Source organism: Eriocheir sinensis, chromosome 11 (genome assembly GCF_024679095.1).
Source record: "Eriocheir sinensis breed Jianghai 21 chromosome 11, ASM2467909v1, whole genome shotgun sequence".
NCBI classification, from domain to species: Eukaryota; Metazoa; Arthropoda; class Malacostraca; order Decapoda; family Varunidae; genus Eriocheir; species Eriocheir sinensis.
The window spans coordinates 4,550,610-4,571,918 of record NC_066519.1 but is presented as its reverse complement, the minus strand read 5'-3'; the positions used below and the strand labels follow the sequence as shown (position 1 = coordinate 4,571,918).

The following is a 21,309-nucleotide window of genomic DNA, read 5'->3' as shown; positions in this document are numbered from 1 at the left end:
AGGACTGTTTTTCTTCTACACTTGATAATAAAAAAAAAAATGTATCGTTTTGATAGAAGTGCCTGAGGGGTGGCCAGATGCGGCCACCCTCGGACCTTGTAGGGTTAAGGGGAGGAATCATTAAGAAGAAGAAGACGCCTAGCCTTGCTATCTGTGCCCGTATATTTTAGCGAAGTTTACCCTAAAGTTACTCCTACAAGAGCCGTAATCATCCACATTTGGCACCTAAGCCTATTTTTACCAATTAGGTCGGAGTCTCAAACACCCTCTCCCCAAATACCATCCTTGTCCGACGCTTTGTTAAAATGTTATTTTCGATAAACTGTGACACGGATGGCTCCTGACACGCTTAGTAGGCTATTAATTTAGATACCAAGTTGACTAAGACAGAAATGTAAGGGAATAGTAAGCTAGGCTATTAAGTAAGCCATGAACCTGAATAACGAAGTAATACCATTATAATTATGCAAATAGTAAACTACTATCCATATCAGGCCCTATGACATACCGTTTTTCGCAAATATCTTTCAAACGAAGACTCGGATCAGCATGGTGCTGTGGCACGGATTGTTTCACACACTCCGCTAATTTTTGACGCTATTGTGGACTGCCAGATGCGGTTAATTATGGCGTTTACTCTTGACTGTGATGGCAAAACCTGCGTGAGCCACTTACACATTCGGACAGGTGAGGCGTGACGTATTTGTGACGTGTATCCACCAACTACCTCCGCCCCTGGCTTCCCCTACTCCCACCCCTCCCTTTCCCTCCCTCCTACCCTCCTCTTTCTCCCCCACGCTCTTTCTCCCCCATACCCCCCTTCTCTCTCTCTCTCTCTCTCTCTCTCTCTCTTTTCCACTTGCGCTGTACACGATATATGAACCCATGCACACGTGTGACTTGATTTAATGGCAGATAAGTAGAAATTATATGCTGATTAAGGTTGGATAGTTTACGCAAGCAATCGTAATTGATGTTATTGCTTGTTTCACCGTTACATCGTATTTGGTAAGTGAAGAAGGTACGTAACATGGTAAGTATCAGGCACGCTGCCGATAGACGGCTGATACCCACGTCCTGTGGAGGAAGGAGTTTTTCATCGCTGTCAGCCATGGCCAACATACTACGATGTCCGCGTGGGTGCAAAGGAGTCATTGCACTACGACTCTTCCATATGTTTAACCAAGAGAATATCGAGAACAAATTAAGGATAAGTGTGAATAGGTAAATAATGAATCTAAGTTATATTTCGTAGTTACATATGAAACAGTCGTGTGTATAAAACACCCAACCATACTTAGCATATACTTTTGAGATATCCGCCATTATAGACAAGTCATATGTGTGCATACCTTCACTTCTCATGTACACTGAGAGAGAGAGAGAGAGAGAGAGAGAGAGAGAGAGAGAGAGAGAGAGAGAGAGAGAAAGGGGGGGTGGGAGTAGGGGGAGCCAGGGGTGGAGGTAGTTGGTGGATACACGTCACAAATGCGTCACGCCTCACCTGTCCGAATGTGTAAGTGGCTCACGCAGGTTTTGCCATCACAGTCAAGAGTAAACGCCCTAATTTACCGCATCTGGCAGTCCACAATAGCGTCAAAAATTAGCGGAGTGTGTGAAACAATCCGTGCCACAGCACCATGCTGATCCGAGTCTTAGTTTGAAAGATATTTGCGAAAAACGGTATGTCATAGGCCTGATATGGATAGTAGGGTATTTACTAAGCCATGAACTTGAATAAGGTAGTAATAACATTATCATAATCAACTAAGCCATGAACTTGAATAAGGTAGTAATAACATTATCATAATTAACTAAGCCTTGAACTTGAATAAGACAGTAATAGCAAAATTACAAGTGTGCGAATAGTAAACTAGGCTATTACTTAAGCTATGAAGTTGAATAACACAGTGGGAAAAACATTGCGAGTATCAACCTAGGCTATTATTAGGCTGTGAAGTTGACTAAAGTGGTTCTAAGTGATAATATTAGACTAGGCTATGGAAGGCTACCGTAATAGCAACATTATAAATACACACAGAATAATCAAGGTAACTAAGCTACTGGGTAAAGAGGTGCTGGTAACACTGAAACAAACACAGGAACAAGTAGCGCCAGGCCAGGCCTTGCCGGCAGGTAAAGGGTAACACACACACACACACACACACACTCGAACACACACACACACACACTCGAACACACACACACACACACACACACACACACCACACACAAACACACACTCGAACACACACACACTCACTCGAGTACACACACACACACACACACACACACACGGTAGCTCAGTGGATGATAGGACCGGGGTTCGATTCCCCGGCCGGGTGAAGATAAGCTGGGTTTGTCTTCTTTCACGTGCAGCCCCTCTTCACCTAGCAGTGAATAGGTACGCGACGTAAGGCAAGGAGTTGTGACCTTATTGTCGCGGTGTGTTGTGTGTGAGTGGTCTCAGTCCTACCCAAAGATCGGTACTATGAGCTCTGTGCTCTTCCGTAGGGGAACGGCTGGCTGTCTCGAGAGAGACCCGCAGCTGACCAAGAGGTGAATTACACACACACACACACACACACACACTCGAATACACACACACTCGAACACACACACACACACACACTCGAATACACACACACACACACACACACACACCCACAAGGTGCTAGTAACACAGTGAAACAAACACGTACAGGATCAGGCAGTGCCACAGCAAGTAAAGGTAGAACACACACACACACGTGGCCGCCCGCCTCATAACAAACAACTGTCAGCCATTTCCTCGCCACTCACGGGTCTCCAAGGGCCGCCTGGGGCCAGCAGGTGGCGCGGGCAGCGTCGGGCGCGCCGATCACGGGTCAACACAAAGCTGTGGCACATAGGAGCAAGGCACTGGCGGCCACCTCCATCCTGCGGCGGGTGTTACTGAAATGGGTGCAGCGAGGGGCGGGGTCTTGGTCTGGGTCTCGGCATGGGTCTGGAATGGACACAAGGGGCATGGTTTCCTCGGTCTGGCACACTGAAGGTCGCAGCGGAAGACGTTACCGAGGTAAAGCTTCCCGAACAACACCTGGAGACTCGCCACGCGGACTCGGAGACGGACAAAGCCGCCCTTCTCGTCGTCTGTTGGCAGATGCGGCACCGCTGTGCCGAGGCGTAAACACACCCTCCAGCTATTAACACCGGGAGTTTCCTATTACATTTTTATGAGTATGGAGTGCGTGTTCATCACATTTATTTCGGCTGTGCACTAGTTCGTTATGGAGCAAAGAAAGGATCCTCATACTCCTCTACTCCACCCAGAGTCCCTTGATAGAGAGAGTCCCGACAACCTAAAATTTGGACGCCATTATTGGCCCTGTTTTCGCCGCGCTTTTCAAACGCTAGCACACGCTCTCTTTTGTATTTCTGTTTCACAGCCATACGGGTCGTCCAATGAAACTGAGCACACTTGTGTCAGACCTGCACACCTTCCTCTAACAGTCATCAAGGAGCCAGCAGCCAACGAGCTCTGGGAAAGTAAATAAGAGACAGTTTGTGTCTACATCAACAGGTATCGCCAACCCACCATAACGCCCTTATACTTTACCATAATTTGGTCACCAGCCGTTGTAATGTACCATAAGAAGGTGACAGGAGATTATTATTAGCCTTACGATCAGCCACTGTCTCAGTATATATAGGCACTCAGTAACCCACGTAGCCTGTGATATATGCGTGTCACGGTGGGCTGCTGACGATCTTGAGAGGCGGCAGCGCTCAGAGGGTACTGAGAGACTTCACACAAGTCTGGGTGCTTCTTTTTGAGTATTGCTGCTGTGATGGATGGATTTAACAATACTTATCGCTGTAAAACGTTATCGGCAGCAGTTGGGGAAGTCTTTCTATTACCTACATATCCCTTCCTCGCCTGACCCTTGCCTGCAGGGAGGGACGCTGCCTCCTGAACGTCATGAGCCTTGATATACTTGTCATGGGCCACGTGGCTGACACACTACCCAAGCTCCATCAATGCAAAGGCACTTTGCTTCCTTTCCATTACCTGCTTGCAGTAAACTTTAGCATATGGAGAGAAAATTAGTGTAAACTAATTATCTGGGGGTGGAGGGGCCCTGATTCCATTACTCGCCGTGCTGCTCTCTTTATTGTGTTAACAACTTAACACACACACACACACACACACACACACACACACACACACACACACACACACACACACACACACACACACACACACACTATTGCTGCAATAAATGTTCTGTGCGATTCCATGATATAGTGAAGATAAGTCATCAATGATTATAATTCAATAACATTTAATTTAATTTAAATACTTATTGTTGATTAAAAAAAATAATACAGTAAAATACTTAGGCCATGTAAACGTGTTTCATTTTGCTTGAGGGTCAAAATACCTAGGTTTAGAGAATATTGTAGGAAAATGTCTTTAACATCTTATACTGACATTGGTACCCATGAAAATGAAGAGTGTGCAACCTTATATTTTAGGCTATTAAATAAAGATGGACTTATAACCCAACCTAGAGGAGTTTCTAGCTGAAGCCCCTCACGTACTGTACATGAGCAAATAGTAACCTAACCTATCACCGCTGAAATAGTAATATTTCCCCGCATTTTAAAATCTCATAAACGAGTAATAATAATGGAAATGGTTACCAGAGTGATGATTAGCAAATACAATCTAAACAAATAATGTGTTAACTTTTAGAGTGAGTTGGGTGTGATTCTAGAGTTTTACCAAGACAGGTATGGCTCACCAAAAGCTAGCTTCTGTTCATTAAACTCTTGTAACACGTCCAGTCTATTAGACTGCGGCAATTGATGAGTGTGAAATATCCATTGTGGGTCTGTAATAACAGCTAGAGCCCTGTGGGAGAGATCAGATCGAATAATTTTGGCCATAAGGGCCACAGCTTCCCTCATCAGCTTCGATGGCTGGACCTGATCGATGTGAACGATTGTTTCAATCCTTGTACGTAGCTGTGCCTCTCTCACAATGATTTCCAATTTTCCATAGACAGTACAAAGGGAAGGCGGTTATGACAGCAAGATACACACATTGCAATGGCAGTGTGTGTGTCTTGCTGTCATAACCGATGGTTTCCTCCCAAGACGACTGACTGTTAGCACATCTCTGTCTGTCTTCTCAGCTGCCTTGCAGTTAAATTATACACTTTGTATCCCCTCTGTGGCATGTTGTTACAGCCAAAGGCTAGACAGCAAGGCATTGTTACATTAAAAAGCATCCGAATCCGCTTCCAAAATAGGTAAAATTATGTTTTTATTACCTCAGTTCAAAGTCGGCGCGGTGCTCGAAGGGCCAAAAATGGCGCCCAGCAGCCTTATACACAGGGCCACCTATGTCGGGACTCTCTCTATAAAGGGACTTTAACGCCACCTTCACTTACGAAGAACTCACACCGCCGAAAACGTTACCAATAAACTAAGACTGTGCTTTATAAATCCCAAAGCGACACAATGCAGCCCTCGAAGGCTGAGTGATACGGATATTGTACACGTTTCTTTCCTGTACCGTTGCAAGTCACATTGGGTCACTTACTAAACGGCTCGGGCCCCCGCCACGACTATTTCCCAAGGCCACAGGGGAAATTAACTGGGTTTTCATGGGTGATTTCCCCGTTCATGATGCAGAAATCGCGTCAAACATTCTCCAGGATCACAAAACAGACCATAGAAACCCCAGCAACTTATACGAGAAGCTTTTCAAACAGGGGAACGGAGGGGCCGAGACGCTTAGAAATATGGGCTGTTATGTATTGCCTGGGGGTCGGGGTGGCGGGCTCCTCCCTTCTCCTGTGCTGTGTACTTTTGCAACGATAAACCAGCAGCAATCAACCAAGCAAGGACGCCATAACTGCCAGATGCTGCCCGGGACAACACTGCCACCTGGCGTTAACAATGGCGGGTTGCCTGCTTTGTGTGTGTGTGTGTGTGTGTGTGTGTGTGTTCCAGTCTGTTGCCGCGTGTTGCCGTGTGTTGTGTTCCCGTATGATGCCGCGTGTTGCTGTGTGTTGTGTTCCCGTATGATGCCGCGTGTTGCTGTGTGTTGTGTTGCCGTGTGTTGTGATCCCGTGTGTTGCCACGCGTTGCCGTGTTGCCGTGTGTTGCCAGGACGAGACACGGGGTGGAGGAGGAGGAGGAGAGACGGTGTGAGGGAAGAGGAGGAAGAAAGGAGTGAGGGAAGAGGAGGAGGAAGAGAAACATAGTAAGGGAAGAGGAGGAGGAACCGAGGAAGGCAGATAAGAGGAAGAGGAAGGGAAGCAGGAGTGGGTGGAGAGTTTGCAGAGCTGATGAGTGGGAGTAAAACTTGACTGGTGTGTATAGCAAGTACTGAAACAACTTACAGGAGGGAAACTACGTGTGTGTGGGGGGGGGGGGGATTCCCTCAGCAGCAACACGCCCTGGGGAAGGCAAGGAAGAGGACGGGCCAAGGAGGACGAGGACACACGTGAGTACATATCTGTGTGTGTGTGTGTGTGTGTGTGTGTGTGTGTGTGATTTGGTGTTTTGATTTTGTAACTTATCGCCGTAACCACAGTCCTCAGTGGCAGGTTAATGGCGCTCGTGGACCTTTCCATCCCATGCGAACCAGTGAATTCGAATGATTTATTTATTTATTTATTTGTCTGCACAACTTCCACCGATGGACGGGCGACGTATCAGCGGGCTGGCAGTGTCTGTGTCGTTTATATATCTGGGTGGTGCTGTTTACTAACTGACTATTTTGTTGTTTAGGAATTATTATGCTCCGCTGTACAGTAACAACCTGGTCGCCTCGTTTACTAGGTTATACTCTTAAAGCCTCTTCTATTTACAAACTAACTATTCTGTTGTTTATGAACTACTACACTCCGCTGCAGCTCATAGCGTAGTAACAACCCTGTCACCTTGTTACTAGGGTGTTATTGATACTCTTAAAGGCGGCGTCATACTGGACCAAATCTGGCGAGCATGAGCTTTTGCTGGCAGCTTTTCCTCGATGGATGGCTTGCTCGCGAGCTTATGCTCCTGAGTTTAGCTCGCCGTTCGGACGGGGAGCAGCTCGGCGAGCCGCGAGCAGGCAGTCAAATGAGCTCTTTGGTGCACCGATGTGAATAACATATTGTCTTGTGTATTGGATCGGTATACCCATGATTTTAGAGAACTTATTCACATGCTGTGAAAAGTAGTACTGGTTTTTATTTAGATTTCCAAGACCAAGACCGCCCAGCTGATATAAACACTCGCCATGGCCACCTCCGCTCCTAGTTCAAAAGTTCACTGGTCCCCCGGTATTGTGCACTCTTTAATAGCTAGAGTCAAGAACCATCCCGAGTTATGGGAACACATTCACCACGTGATGGACGACGCGGGTTCGAATCCCCACGCTACCACCTCGGACTTTTCAGTCACCACCGAGTGGTCTAAAACTACCCACATGCTGTCCTGAAGACCACCCATCAACCAGGACTCTAGAGAAAACCGTCCAAGTGAATCAAGAACGAGTTCCGGGGGGCAGCATGAGCCAAGAGAAGATGGCACCACTATAAATACTTTCATGCGCCATGACAGGCTGGGGCCGACTACCATCTAGGCCCCTCAAGAAAGCCTAGGCGTACACGTAAAAAAAAAAAAAAGTGATGCAAATCACCAGACCTAAAACAAGAATTCCCGGATCTCGCCACAACTGGTTTGACAGAAGGTAAGCTTTGTTTACTTGCAAGTTGTGTTATTTCCAAGTTCCTCTCTGGCCCAATTTTTCGTAACACGTAAAGTATTATAACAATTTATATCAGATCTAACCAAGCTGAACATTATAATCGAACACGTGTTATCCACTCTAACCCTCATAATAAAACTAACCAATCCTAAGATTTGTAATATTCAAGTGCCAATATCTTGCTTTCTAATTAAATATCTGTTCTTTTATTACCATATATATTTTCTAACTACTTTCAGACCTTTTAAAAATACATAAGAAGAGTGTAAAGGTTGAAACAAAAAATAAAATGACCTGATCTGATCTAGTCTTAGCTTATTCTATTCTAACCTAGTCTATCCGAACTTACCCACAGCATATATTTGACATAGTCATATTATGCTTATTATTCTTTGCAAAACAAATGATACTAAAGAACACTCAAAAGAGCTCAAAAACATATAGTTGACGAAAGAAAATACAGAAATTAGTAAACGGCAAGATATTAAATACTGAAAACAGTAGAGGTTATAACATTTTGGTGCTTGAAGGTGTGGGACCTAACCCACATTCAAATTAACTTACATTGCATTACTTTAACCTTATTTCTGATGTTATTATTATTATTATTATTATTATTATTATTATTATTATTATTATTATTATTATTATTATTATTATTATTATTATTATTATTATTATTATTATTATTATTATTATTATTATTATTATCATTATTATTATCATTATTATTATTATTATTATTTTATTATTATTATTTTTTTTACAGATGACGTTTAGAAGAAGTTTGGTGTCCTGAAGTCAACATTCCAGCGGGAGGTTAGGAAAATTCATAACACTCCCAGCGGTTCTGGTGGTTCTGTTGAACCAAAGTGGGAATATTTTAAGACTTGTTTTTTCATGCTCCCACTAAACATCAGTGAACCTACGAGGCCATCCCGTACCATCAATAATTTGGAGGTAACTAGCATAATTTACTTGATGTCACTGTAACTATACACCTTTGCACTAATATACTTTACAGGAAAGCAGAGTAGCATTGAGGGTTTATGGAAGTGTTAATAGTTTCCTTTAATGAGCCATGGCACTTCCGCTCTCGTGGTTAGGTTAATGCGATTTCAATGAAATTACCGTATTTTCCGGCGTATAATGTTCACTTTTTTCACAAAAAAATGCCAAGAATTTAACCCTGTGTGGTATACGCCAAAGGTACAATTTTTAGCAACTCTAAACTCTAAACATTCTCGCAAGGCATACTCACTTGTGGAATTGTGTTACCCATAAACTAAACCTACGTTATAACATGTTAAGTATTATAGCAATTTATATAATATCTAACCAAGCCGAACATTATAATCTAACACAAGTTATCCGGTCTAACCCTCATAATAAAACTAACCAATCCTAACTGGAAAGCTTTGCCCCTTTGGACCATCCAGTTAATCATACATCATTAAATGTATTGTGAAGCATGTAATAAAATAAATTCTTAATAATTTCCTTGAATGAGCAATGTCACTTTCACTCTGGTGGTTAAGTTAGTACAATTTCAATGTAACTACTCTTTTACGGCATATAATGCTCACTTGTTACTAGAATAATGCCAAGAATTTAACCCTGCGCAGTATACGCCGAAGGTACAATTCTTAGCAACTCTAAACTTACGTTTAGCATTGTTGTTGATCCTTCATAATATATAGTGGTGCTTATATGTTGCCACAGAATACAAAATGAACAAATAACCAGATGAGGATTGCCCAGGTCTATTTATTCCAGCTTCATTTTCATCAGGGTCTTAAAGGGCTGGTTAGGCCATGGTATCATGGCCTCTGAAGCCCCTGACAGTACACTGTGCGTAGGTTAGTTAAGGATTTGGGGACGTGCCTCTGAGGTGGGGGCTATTTCAGCTTCTCCGCCGACCCGGCCCGGCCGCCAGTGGCATTGTTTTGTATGACTCAGGTACACTGTTTTTACACTAAATATTTTATTGACAAAATGTTGTCTTAAAGTTTATGGTGCGCGTTATACAATGGAGCTCGTTATACGCCGGAAAATGTTACTCCTTTACACTAATATACTTTGCAAGAAAGTAGACCAACAGTCTTATCTTGTTATTATTTTACAGACCTGGCCAAGCACTATAACCCTTTCTGCTGATGAGGACAGTGTACCCTCCACGAGGTGTTTAGAAGTTAAAGGTCTTCCTTGATGAGCTACAATGAGCACCTCCTGACACCATCATCAACTGCGACTCCACCTGATGCTGCGAATGTCTCGTACGTGCCTGTTCCCTCAACATCATCTGGTCGATCGGAATCCTGCTCACCCACACTGCCACCAAGAAAGAAGAGGAGAAAGGCACTACAAGAAAATTTTAATGAAACACTGGCTTAAGTAAATACTGTGCTAGGGAATCATTCAGGCAATATTGTGTAGGCAACAACAGATTATATCAGTGGTTTTATGTGGTTATTATCCGAAAAACAACAGCGTAAATTTGCTAAAATTTTTTTCATTCCCATCAAGTTTCTAACGATTCAGGTGATGAATAATGAAGTCTTACAAGATTTTTTTCATTTGTCCTTTTCACATCCAGAGAGTTTTGGAGCATGGTTGACTGAGGATATTGATACATATTGAAGATTTATTAAAACAAGGTTATAACAAATTGTTTTTTACAAAATCATACAATGCTAACAATGAAAAAATACATAGAGAGAAGTGGCATGAGAACTTTTTTTTACAACAAAAGACCCGGCTCAAGGGCAATAAAAACAGTGTATAAAAAAAGCCCGCTACTTGGCGCTCCTAACAACAGAAAATGGAAGAGTGGCCAAAAGAGAGGTAAATTTCGGGTGGAGAGGTGTCTTCATACACTCTTCTTGAAAGAGGACAAGTCATAGGCAGGAGGAAATACAGACGAAGGAAGGCTGTTCCAGAGTTTACCAGTGTAAGGAATGAAGGAGTGAAGATGCTGGTTAGCTCTTGCATAAGGAGTTTGGATAGTATAGGGATGAGCAAGAGTAGAAAGTCGTGTGCAGCGGGGCCGCGGGAGGGGGGGGGGGGGGGATGCAGTTAGCAAGCTCAGAAGAGCAGTCAGCGTGAAAATATCGATAGAAGATAGAAAGAGAGGCAACATGGCGGCGGAATTTAAGAAGTAGAAGACTATCAGTAAGAGGAGGAGAGCTGATGAGACGAAGAGCCTTAGACTCCACTCTGTCCAGAAGAGCTGTGTGAGTGGAGCCTCCCCCCACGTGAGATGCATACTCCATACGAGGGCGGACAGGACCCCTGTAAATGTATAGCAACTGTGCGGGGGAGAAGAACTGGCGGAGACGATACAGAACGCCCAACCTCGAGGAAGCTGATTTAGTGAGAGAGATGAGATGTGAACTTTCCAGTTGAGATTTTGAGTTAAGGATAGACCAAGGATATTTAGTGTTGAAGAAGGTGACAGCTGAGTGTTATCGAAGAATAGGGGATAGGTGTTTGGAAGATTATATCGAGTTGATAGGTGGAGAAATTGAGTTTTTGACGCATTAAAGGACACAGGGTTCCTTTTGCCCCAATCGGAAATAATAGCAAGGTCTGAGGTTTAAGCGCTCTGCAGCCTCCAGTCTTGAGTCATGTAATTCCTGTTGAGAGGGTCTTCTGTTGAAAGAAGTTGAATAATGCAGAGTAGAGTCGTCAGCGTATGAGTGGATAAGACAGTTTGTTATGGAAAGATCATTGATGAATAGCAGGAAGAGAGTGGATGATAGGACAGAGCCCTTTGGAACACCACTGTTGATAGGTTCAGGGGAAGAACAGTAAGCGTCTACCACCGCAGAGATAGAACTGCCGGAAAGGAAGCTGAAGATAAAGGAACAGAGAGAAGGATAGAAACCGTGAGAGGGCAGTTTAGAAACCAAAGACTTGTGCCAGACTCTATCGAATGCTTTCGGTATGTCTAGTGCAACTGCGAAAATTTCACCGAAACGGCTAAGAGAGGATGACCAAGAATCAGTTAAGAGAGCAAGAAGATCGCCAGTAGAACGCTCCTTGTGAAACCCATACTGGCGATCAGATAGAAGGTTAGAAGTGGAAAGGTGCTTTTGAATCTTCCGGCTAAGGATTGATTCAAAAGCTTTAGATAGACAACAAAGTAAAGCTATTGGGCGATAGTTTAAAGGATTGGAGCGGTCACCTTTCTTAGGTACAGGCTGTACGAAGGCGTACTTCCAACAGGAAGGAAAGGTAAATGTTGATAGGCAGAGGCGAAAGAGTTTGACCAGGCAGGGTGTGCAAATGTAATGAAGTGTAGAGTTTGTGAGGTGGATAAATAGATGCACTGAGCTGGTTAGGCACTACTGAAAGGATGATGTGAGACAATTGAATGAAGTCAGTACAAATTAAATCAAGGCACCTAATGGGAAAACATAAGAACTAAATCAAGTCTCCTTGCACCCGCCACCTCTCTAGAGGCTGCAATGAATGCATCACGAAGGCACTCCTATATGTATCTTACGGAGTAGAGCCTGATTTTGTGATTGCATGATTACAGTCTTATAATCAGTTCACCCGAGTCTGAGGTGAGTATTATCGCGCAAGGGCAGCCTGCAGCCACACGGGGTGTCCGATTTTGTGGATACTGGCCTATATTCCTGTCCACCGATGTTTTCCTTCCAAGCAGTGATGCCAGATCGATGCTGTCTGTAGTCACATATGGCCCTCTGCTTGTACGCAATAATAAAAACAATAGCTGCCCAGGAATAGCTTTTTGCACCCTGTATGTAAACGTTTGTGGCTAAAATCCTTAATAATAGGTCAAAAGCATGCGAAATATAGCACAGGGCAGCTTAAAGCTCGCCCATGAACATGTTAATTGTAAACACCCTCTGTGTAACTAATTCCCTATATAGACCTTCCTGCCCAGCACAGGAGATGCTTATCGATGTAGTAGTACTTTCCTCATGTACGAAATATGGATGAGAAAACAGTCGATTATTGTACTTAAAAGCCGCGTATTTACCGGTTTCTGGCCCATAACTTGCCAAGAAGCACCAGTAATTAACCATTTAAACGTTAACCATATATGAATGCAGTAATTTGGGTGATGAAAGCAGTTTTTGGGTCGGAAATCGGCAAACATAATCTGGCAACATTGTCCACGGCTCAGCTGACGACATTGTTGGAACACGGTGATGCCGCTTTCTCTATGTGAAAAGCAAATAGCTTGAGCAATTGAATATTTCGCAGTTCTACTACTTCCACTTATAAATAAACAAAATGTACTTCTTATTCTGATCACATAAGTCTCGCTCATACGTTTTACTTTATAGAACATATTTTAAGCAATCAATAAACGTGACACCCTGCAGGAAAACATCACCCTATTTCTTCACACCTACACTAAAGTCTTATAAACGGGTTTGTATCCGTCATTTTTTCCTATATTCGGGTCAAGGTGGACTGAAATTCACGTATTTTACGCCAATGAGAATATACTTGCACTTCATCGTGCATAAATGACGATATAATTCCTAATTATGTCCCAAGGGAAAGGCTCAAGGGAGGTCTGGAGGTACCTTGGAAATGCTAAGTATTCTTTCAAGGATGATGTTGGGAGACGGGCATACGGCTGACTGTATGCTAGCCCACGCATAGTAAACAGTCGTCAGTGTCAATAATATGCAGGCAGCAATAACAAATACCGTCAATTATAATCGATTATGAGTCAATATTAGTAATATCACAAATAGCTGTTTTGTTAATATACAAAATAGCTGATTATGATTATTAAACAGCCTTGAAGCTGTGCACCACTGAGAAAATTAGCAGGCTTTATATCAATAAAACAGCTATTTGCGACATTACTAATATTTATCTAACTCGAAATCGACTACAATTGACGGTATGTGTTATTGCTGCTTGCAATAAAAAATTGCACTAATTTGGAGTAATTGACACTGACGACTGTACTTTGCGTAGGCTGGCAAACAGCATCCACGAAATCTGACACGCCGTGTGGCTGCAGGTTGCCGTTGCCCGATAATGCTCACTTCAGACTCGGGTGAACCGACAATAGTTCTTCATGGTATTTAGTGATACAGGGCCATCCTATCCTGCTAGTGGTACTTTCCTTCATTTACAAAGTAGGGCATGGATGAAGGTGTCTCTGACTACGTTGGCCTCATTCCTTGGGTTCCTGGGAACCCTGCACAAAGGCTGCATCGCACCGTTCTGTTCCTGCGGCTCCTCACATGCTAGCACTTCTGCAAATGCAGGCATGGTTGGTGAACGGCTGCGGAGGAAATTATGAGATACATAGGTAGCTAATATTATTGACTTGACATTTTTGGGTGACGTATTGATTGGTTGCTTGAAAATTCTGAACTTTGCTGATAGTATGCCAAAGGCATTCTCTGCTGTCCGCCGGGCACGAGAAAGCCTGTAATTAAAGGCCATCCTCTGTTGGGTTAGACCTTTACCAGGAAAGGGTTTCATCACATGACGTGTGAGAGGGAAAGCATCATCTGAAACAATGACACTAGGGCACACACTGTGAAAAAGGCAATGAATGTGGAGGGGGGAATTTTCAGTAAATCATGATCCAATGCTTTTTTCAAAGTACACTTTTCCCATATATCACCATCACTTGAACGTCCAACACTACCCACATCAACATATATAAATCTAAGTTTGGCATCCAGAAGAGCAAGCAAAATTGTACTAAAATTACATTTGTAGTCATAATAGGTTGATAGGTTTGTGGGTTTTGCAATGAGCACTTTTTTTCCCATCCATAGCCCCAATACAATTGGGGAATCACTAGAAGGAATAGTAGTCCGCTTGAATTTGGAGCCATCCCTCTTCTGTGGTGGGGATCTTGAGGTGCGTGGGCTTGAGTGCTGCGTAGATCGCCTCGCAGACCTCAGGGATCACACTTGACAGAAGATTCGGGCTGATTCTGTATGTAAATCTCAGCGACTTCTTGGACTCGCCTGTAGAAAAAAAGACATTGTAGATACTGTCAATTTCACATTTATCGGATATGCTTAAGTTAATGCAAACAAATTTTCACCTTACCTGCTGAAAATAAGCTACATACTGGAATATGAACAATTCATTTAAATATATATTGGGAAGATAATGTAATTCATTTCCTCTTTCAAAAGATATCTTTACATCCGCGTTATTTTTGAAAATAATGGCTTTAGTTTTGAGATATGAGCCGTTTTATTTCATGTAGTGTCATTTTTTTGTGTTTGTAGGCTTTTTGCAGTATATGTATATATATATATATATATATATAAATATAAATATATATATATATATATATATATATATATATATATATATATATATATATATATATATATATATATATATATATATATATATATATATATATATATATATATATATATATATATATATATATATATATGTATATATTTATGCATAGGGAGAGAGAAAATATAATCAATACTAAATCAAGGTTCAGTTGCAAGAATACACACAATTGTGTTTAAAACTGAAAATCGAGGTCAGGGTGGAAAAATAGTATTTTTCTGATGTCATTATGGTTATGTGCACTTAATTTAGGTTATAAGGTAAGGTAGAGTTTGGGGTAGATGCTATAGCTGTACTAGGCCACAGTGTTCATCTCTCTCTCATTGGTCCTTGAGGCTGTGGTGTGATAGAATCCATCACCCGGGACACGGGGCCTGTGTGACATCCGAGTTACCACGGTTTACCTTCCCTACGTTTCTCCAAGTACCCAACTATAGACAAACCCCAAAAGGGAGGAAAAACAGCAGGGTGAGCTGTGTGCAGACTGCCCAAGCCAGGATTTGAACCTGGGCCAGCGGAGTCGTAGTCAGCAACACTAACCACTAGACCATGGAGTCATGCAGGTCGCAAGAAAACACAAGAAAAAATGGGCTATGCAAGATTTCCAGAGAAAACACTCAAAGGTAATGTGTTTTCCTGTTAAACATCAGATCCACAGTAAACACCATCTAAGCAAAAAAATCACATTCTTTCAGGTGCCTAGGAATTCTGCACAATTATCCTAATACATTTGCATAACACAATAGAAAATAAATATATATTTCTTTATAATTGGTTAACATCTTCATGCGAGTGTAATACTTTCACATAGATGGTTATGGTTACGGTATTATGAGAAGGGCTGATGTTAAATGTCAGGTTACATTAGGTCAATATAATCTAATCCAACCTCTATCCACTTAACCTCCCCTCCCCCACTGAGAGAACCTAAATATTATGTGGAACTACTGCACAATGATTTTACAAAATTACATGGATTAATTATAATTCTAACATTAAAAGAATAATAATTGCTACACAAAAATTATTACCGTAGTAAAATAATTTACCTGTGGCTAAGTGTCTCAAAGTGACTGTAAGTCGTTGCTGAGGTGGTACTGCTTTCCTCAGCCTTGTGTCTTGCTTATTAATCGTGGGTCCCACCAGTCCTAGAAGATGGTTAATGTCTTCCTTCTTCATCCGGTAGTAGCTGTAGAAAGAAGTCTCATCCTCCAGCCTCATCTCCATCACGAGATTGTTGTACCCACCATGGGCCTCCCTCCTCTTCAGCCATGATCGAACCCAGACTCGTCTTTTTTTTCTGCGCTCGTTGAATAACGGCAAGTAATGCCGTCACAGCTGCACACTTAGCCGTAATCCGAAGCGTATATGTAGTAGGCGCCATGGCTTTGTTTACAATGTCGCTCGTCGCTCGCCGCTCGATCGTCAGTGTGAGGACAACAGTGACTTGCTCGCGAGCAAAAGCTGCCAGTAAAAGCTTGTGCCCATCAGATTTGGGTCCAGTGTGACGCCGCCTTAAAGCCTTTTCCGGTTACTAACTATATTGTTTAAGAACTATTACACTCCGCTGTAGAGTAACAACCTGGTCGCCTCGTTTACTAGGCTGTTACTAACACTGTCAAAGCCTCTTCTGCTCACGATTTCAGATAATTGAATCGACCTTGATAAGACGGAAATTTACCGAAATTTACCAAAATATGTTACCAAAGATTACCGAAATCGCCCGAAACAAGGTTCTATAGTCTATTGATTTTAATTTGAGCCCTTGGGCGCGACTCAGGGATTTCCCACGAGACCGCGCTGGTGCCACATCACTCCATTACTCTCCTCAGAGAGGGTCGCTTACTCTCTCTCTCTCTCTCTCTCTCTCTCTTTTGCATGGCTGTTCAGGGAGCGAGAGTGAGATCTACTTGAGTTGCCCATTGTGGCGTAACGCTGAATGGTGCAGTCTGGCGCCTGTTGCCAAGGTCCGTCAGCGGCAACGTCGTATGAGCCACGTTGCCACGTGATATGGAAGGTTTACTGAGTCGTCGTCTTTCCCTGTAATCCTATAAGCCATTCATAACACCATTCACTCGTATTATGAATGTATATATATTCCATAAATAGATAAAGTACAGACTAACAGTGAGACATTGTCATGCGCAGGTTGTCGCTAGATCTGTAACCAATGGGGGTTTCCCCGGACCAAGCCACAGGGCTCAAGTTAGAGTCGATGGACTATAGTGTGTGCGTGTGTGTGTGTGTGTGTGTGTGTGTGTGTGTTTGATTCACCACGGCCTGATCACGCACTGGACTCCTTGCCGAGGGGGAACAGTAACCGCTCCTTGTCATTGGAAATCTCCCGGCCTGAGCGGGGCTCGAACCTCAGACTGTCAGGCCGCGAAGTCTGGCAGCGCAGGTCTTTACCACTGAGCTACCGGAGCGGAGCGGTGAGTTTAAAGCCCCCTTTCCCAACCCTGGGGTCGCGACCCCAAGTGGGGTCGCCAAGCCTTTTTGCTGGGGTCGCCAATACCTCAAAATATCAAACATGGTGTTATTATGATTATGTATGATTAGGGTCACCTGAAGAAAATGTTGGGAACCCCTAGTTTAGAGAGAGAGAGAGAGAGAGAGAGAGAGAGAGAGAGAGAGAGAGAGAGAGAGAGAGAGAGAGAGAGAGAGAGAGAGAGAGAGAGAGACTGTTGGAGTGTGTTTATTTTTTTTGTGTGTGTTTCAGATTTATAGTAAGCATCTCTCTCTCTCTCTCTCACACACACACACACACACACACACACATTCAACAGTCTGTCGATATCAAGCCTGTTATTCTCAGTTGGCAACACTGTTATTCGTAGCCAGTTCTCCTCCTCCTCCTCCCCCTTCTCGTCCTCCTCCCCTCTTCCTCCCCCCCATCTTTCTCCTCCTCCTCCTCCTCCTCCTCCTCCCCCTCTCTTTCTATCTCATTCTTGTATATCATCATCAGGAACCTTCAATCTCTTCCTCTTCTTCTTCCTTCTACTTCTTTTTCTTTATTCCCCTTCTTTTTCTTCTTCTTTTTCTTCTTGGTCTTCTTGTTTTTCTTCTTCTTCTTCTTCTTCTTCTTCTTCTTCTTCTTCTTCTTCTTCTTCTTCTTTTCTTTTTTCCCCTTTAATACTCGTATTTCGCTGCTCTCGCTAATCGTTCCACTTAGTTTTATATATGAACACACACACACACACACACACACACACACACGGCCACAATAGGCTGTTTCATTTGATATGTCCATCAACAAAGCGGGAATTTTGATAGATGTGGCACCTGCGCATTTCCAGTTCGTGAGTACGTGAAAATCAACTGTTGTGATAGATAGTCAAGGCAATTTTTCAATTATATAACTGAATGTTCCTGTGCACAAGTAAAACTTCAGTCCTTAAAAATCCCAAACATGCCAATTTGCATTGATAATAAACCATACAAGCATACGAAAGACAAGTTTGCATTAGCAGTATAGTCAGATCATACTCGAATGATCTGTGTCTTTTCAAATGACTATAATTCATATCATTTCATGATTTCACCTACATTAAAAGTGCAAATAAAGGGAATTTCAATAATTTACCTCATGTAAATAACGATTAATATTTGAAATAACATGAAATAGTTAATAATATCCGTTGAATGTGATGCTAAGCTATTTTGAATGTTACCCAGTGTGTTATTTACATGCAACAAATCATCGCGATTCCTTATGTACAGGCGCATGCCGAGCCAGATGACATTTTGTGTACCTGCAATGAGATCAATTATTGGTATTTGAAAGGCCATAAATCGTTCGAGTATGATCTAACTATACTGTTTGGTACAAGCTTGTCATTCGTGTGCTTGTTTGGCATATTAATGCTGCAAATCAGCATGTTTGTGGTTTATACATGAGAGCTTGAGGGTTCTTTGTATACACAAACATTCAAATATATATATATATATATATATATATATATATATATATATATATATATATATATATATATATATATATATATATATATATATAAGTAGTAACAAATGTACGGAAGTGGGGATAATTTTAGCGGGGGTGCACGGAAGTGGGGGTTAGGGGGGTCAGCCGGGATGTGACGGAAGAGGGGGTAGCTGGTCCCCCTCCCCCTCACACCCTCCCACGTCTTTCACCTTTTCACCCCCCCTTCTCGGGCTAGTGTGCGTAAGCGGGGACGGGGGGGGTGACGGGAGTGGGGGTGCCCAGCGGGGGGGGGGGGGGTGACGGAAGAGGGGGTAGTTGAAAGGTTAAGATAAGATCACGGGGATCGAGGGCTCGAATGACCACAAGATTATAATCGCGGAAAAGGTTAAAGACATTACGTTAATGACCTGGCTGGAATATGTCCCGCCCACCTGTTCCCGGCGTCTTATATTTCCTTAATCTCTTTTCTTTCCCTCTCTCCCATAGACGCGCACACACACACACACACACACACACACACACACGCACACACAACTGGTCATACGAGATAAAATCGCGGAAAAAATGGTTCGATGACATCTCCATGTATCTGAGACCACGCCTTCTGGCCTTCTGGAGCCTTAATGATTCAAGTCATTACAATAAACCTCGGGTCATTAAGGACTGACCTGAAGAACACACACACACACACACACACACACACACACACACACACACACACACACACACACACACACACACACACACACACACACACACACACACACACGCACACACACACACACAAGTATAAACGAACACACAACGCCGGGGGTATTTATGGTCGTCAAACCAACGAGCCCTTCACAGCTTCTCAAGGAGGTCTCAGGTCAGGAGGTCTCCTGTTTTTGTTTCTCGCAAACATGAGGATCCCTGTACACACCTGTATCAAATGTTCATGGTGTAATAATTACTTCCCGTTGTCCACGCTCGCAGCTCATAGGGCGACCTGTCTTCCAGAGGGCCTTGGGACTGGATCGAAAGATATATCTACTAGGTAACTAGAAACAATGGTAAGTACTTAAATGCTCGCGTTACTTTATATGATCGTCATAAAAAAAAGTAGCACGTGTGGATGACGGGAGGGAGGTAGAGAGTTAGGCAACATGTTCAATATCGACTTTAGTCTTTCTATCTTTTTTCAGAAGAGACACCGTCGACTAGCTCTGATCGATCAGATGTTGGTTTCTCTCAACCAGGCCCCAGCGATATTGGGAGTTGTTTTCCACGGACGGGTCTCAGCGACGAAGCCAGTCAAAACCAAAGGTAGGCCAAAACCTAATATCTTCTGAAATGCAATATTGTTAAAATGTGTTTTACAATAGACACATTTCCCATATTGTATTTTAAGTGTCACAGTAAAATATGTGCGGGGTAGAGAGGTTCATAAAATTTCATTTATGTGTCTCATATTCCTTAAGGGCTATCTCCGAAGAAGGCGGGTCTGGTAGGCTCAGCCATTGCTCCTCCTCTTCAGCGATCGGTAGTGGACGAAAACGAAAACAAGCGAATACAGGAACAAACGGTAAGTTTCTACGTTTTTTTATTTTATTGCGCACACGTCTGTTCTAAGGAAAAAAATGTAATTTCACTGATCCCTCTAATATTATTTTACCTTTCTTCAGACACCTGTAGGAAAAATCAAGCCCGTCGTGAGGGATTCTCCCATCCAAACAGTTCTCCACAGCCAGGGCCCAGCAGTTATAACCCGGGTCGGCCAGTAACAACACCCTCACCAACACCCGGTGAAATAAGCCAACATTTCAATGGGGCTTTAACAACGATCGACGTGCCCATCCCACCAGCACACAACGGAGACATTGCATCGTATTTCAACAACAACACTTACCGTCTTCGCGAGGCAGTAGAGTCTGTATTCCAAGGCTGCCAGCAGGTTAGACCTCCTTCTTTTAAAGTGTACGTTGACATGGATCTGCGTTTAGTCAGAGAAGACCCCGACGGTGGAGTTCAATATAGAGATATGTATATGAGAAGTCATATGCAGGTAATTAACTATGATGATATAGATTCATATGTACGTGAACTATCCGAATATTTTGTTAATCGGTTTGAACATGACATGTCAGACGAAGAGGGCAGTGGATTTACGTTAGATGAAATAGTTAGCGTAAAATTTGCCGTCTTTCTTGTAATGCTGCACAATAGTATTGGAGAGTATGTACCTTATCCTAAAGGTGTTCCAGGGAAAACACAAGTTCTCAATCATTCAGTACCCACGGAC

The 21,309-nt window shown here is 42.9% G+C and overlaps 1 long non-coding RNA gene across 1 annotated transcript; it reads left to right on the top strand.

Moving 5' to 3' along the window:
• Nucleotides 1-6,092: 6,092 nt before the first annotated feature.
• Nucleotides 6,093-10,256, top strand: LOC126997168 (uncharacterized). The gene is made up of 3 exons (XR_007751919.1): nt 6,093-6,499; nt 8,520-8,710; nt 9,876-10,256. It is a non-coding gene; the product is annotated as an uncharacterized LOC126997168 (long non-coding RNA).
• Nucleotides 10,257-21,309: the final 11,053 nt, after the last annotated feature.